A 2,558-nucleotide genomic window follows, 5' to 3' on the forward strand; every position below is an offset into this window, starting at 1 on the left:
TCGCCAAAGTGAGTGGGTGTTTGCACATAGGGGGGCGGGGGGGGGGATGTCTGCAACTCATATACAGTGAAACACGAAATAAGACGACAAAGAGCTATCAGGATTGTTTCTCCCCGGTTGTTTCTATAGGTAGATTACAGCGAGGGGAGTAAATAGACTCGGAGAGTTCACTTTAAAAGCTTGTTCAATGAATGGGATTGATCACAAGCTTCTTAAACTTTGACGTCAAGCACTTCCAGCTAAACTCAAGGGGAAACGGCTGCCTTTTGCCCTCATCAAACTATGAAATGGGTCACAACGTGGCCAGTGGGAAGAAATGTTTGCAGGGCTACAGCTCCTGGGGGTAACTAGATTTGGTGTGTAACATCCAGGCTTGGCAGCGTTGTGACAGTGTAGCAGAAAGGTGGATTCCTGTATGTAAGTGTATGTAGGTGTTTGAAAAGCTCCAGTCACTGCAAGCATGGGGGACACTTGTATTTCAGGGAAACTTTCAAACCCGGCTGAATAATGGCAACCCGAGCCGTGAACAGAGCCGGCGTGAGTGTGAATCCACGTCTCTAACTCTCCACTCCTTCGACTTGTGAAACGCAACAGCAAGGTTATTTTGAAAGGCCAGGGCAGGAGGTGATTTGTAGAAATATTTTCATCCCAGACAGTTTAAGTACCTGTCAGGAATAACTGCCCCAGATCAAAATATTAGGAGCCTTAAACGGCGCTTTATGTTCCCAGACAGTGTTTAGCTTTCGGAGGGAGCTGCCTCAATGCTGTGGATTATTTCAGATCCTTGCAAAATTCTTCTTAAAACAAGAAGCGGAGCGGGGGTGTTTTGCTGGCCCAGGAGAGGAGACGCGGGCCCGGCTGGCGGGTCAGGGGGTGCTCGCCCCCCGCCAGCACTGTCTAATTCCCCTATTGTAGGCCCAGGCCGCCGCGGGGCGCGGGGCACGCTCGGGAGAGGCGGCCGGGCCCTGCCGGGGCAGGGGGCAGCACTGGCCTGAGCCTGGGGGGCTCCTCCAGGGCTGGCAGGGCGCGGGCACGACCCGATTTCCATCTCAGCTCGGGAAAGGGAGGCAGAGGCAGGCTGGCAGCCTGGCCCCCGAGCTTCCCTACTGATTCCAGCCTTGCAGCCTGCCTCTCCCCACAGCGCTTCCAGGCACTGATTTTCTTCCCCACTGAGCTCTGTGCAAATGACTCCGGCCTCAACCCCCTCCCCCCCAGCCCGCTGCTTTCCAATTTGCACCTGTTTTTTTGGGTTGTTTCTTTCTTTCTTTCTTTTTAAGCCTATCTCCTAGGCTGCCCGACTCGCTTATTTCCTTGCAGTAAGGGGCGTTGAACTTGAGGGATCCGCAGCGGACAGCGGGGCTATTGGGAGTAATGTGCGGAGGCTTGAGTTTCTCGCCCGGGTTAACAGCAAAGCCACGGGGGGAAGGAGCTCGCGTGTGCCGAGAGAGATCTCGGCGTGGTGCGTGTGCGCCAGAAACGAGCAGCACAGGCAGCGCTGCCTCTTTCATACACGGGGTCCCAGCTAGGTGCAGGGCAGGCTGAAAACGAAGCTGGAGGAAGTGCAGCTTCACGCCTCAGCGAAGGTTACGGATTCCCCTCCCTTGTGGGGTGAAACAGAGGTAGAGCCCAAAGCAATTATTTAACGTGGGCCAAGGGGAAACCCCACTGTCCCTGCGGGGAAGCTGGTCCTGGGAGGGTCCTGAGCTCCCTGATCAGTCCTCTGCTTCTCCCTGTACCCGCGGGTGCCTTTCCCCGGCTGCCCCGCGGGGCGGCAGCTCCAGGCCAGCTCTCCCCTGGCTGGGGCGCTCAGCTCGGCGTCTCCTGCTTTCTTTTCAGAAAGTGCCGCGGGGACAGAGCCAAGCTGACGGCGCGGACAGGTCCGAGGAGAGATCACAGCCCCGACTGGCCCGCTCCCCTGTCTAGAGCCCGTCAGGGGTGCACAAGGAGGCTCCGGCCCCTTTCACAGACCTGCCTCCAAGTTCGCATCGTGAATCGGTGGCTGGAACTGGCAGGGAGGTGGAGGGGAGCGAAGGGCAGGACCCGTGTGCACATGGGTATGTACGCACAAGTATAACGTGTGTACACGTGCACAAATGTGTGTGAGTGCATGGGCAAGGCTTGCCTACGCCCCCCACTGCCCAATGTAGATTTGGTTTGCAGCTCCCGTGCCACAGCCTCCCTCCCAGAGTTGGGCTCGGTTGCAAACTAAATCCTCCCCTGCCTGGCACAAGGGCAGCTTGCAGGGGAACAAACGTAGGGGAGGATCCGGCTCCAGGACAGTGGCTGCACCAGGCTGGGGGAGGCAGAGCCCTGCTTCCAGGTGAGGCGGCGGGGTGCGGGGGAGCTGCGGGCAGCGAGTCCCGCCGCCTGCCGAGTCCCGTGGCAATGCGGATCTCCCAATAACCTGATAACTTTTATTGCTTCCTGCGGAAACAGCCAGACCTGACAGGTCTAAGGGAGAAATCCCCCAGGGCTGCCTTCTGGATCAAGATTACCGCGTGAGATCGCCCTGGCTTTATTGTCCTTTCCATTCACTTGCGGGGGAGCGGGGGTGGTGA

The 2,558-nt window shown here is 57.7% G+C and overlaps 1 long non-coding RNA gene across 1 annotated transcript in view; it reads left to right on the forward strand.

Moving 5' to 3' along the window:
• The first annotated feature begins 2,128 nt into the window (after positions 1 to 2,128).
• Positions 2,129 to 2,558, forward strand: part of LOC109290900 — a 7,127-nt gene continuing 6,697 nt past the window's right edge. The window contains exon 1 of the long non-coding RNA XR_002095710.1: positions 2,129 to 2,498. This is a non-coding gene — a long non-coding RNA (uncharacterized LOC109290900). The remainder of the gene's footprint in view (positions 2,499 to 2,558) is intronic.

The sequence above is a fragment of the Gavialis gangeticus genome, unplaced genomic scaffold (assembly GCF_001723915.1).
Source record: "Gavialis gangeticus isolate Ggan-Ray unplaced genomic scaffold, GavGan_comp1, whole genome shotgun sequence".
NCBI lineage: Eukaryota > Metazoa > Chordata > Crocodylia > Gavialidae > Gavialis > Gavialis gangeticus.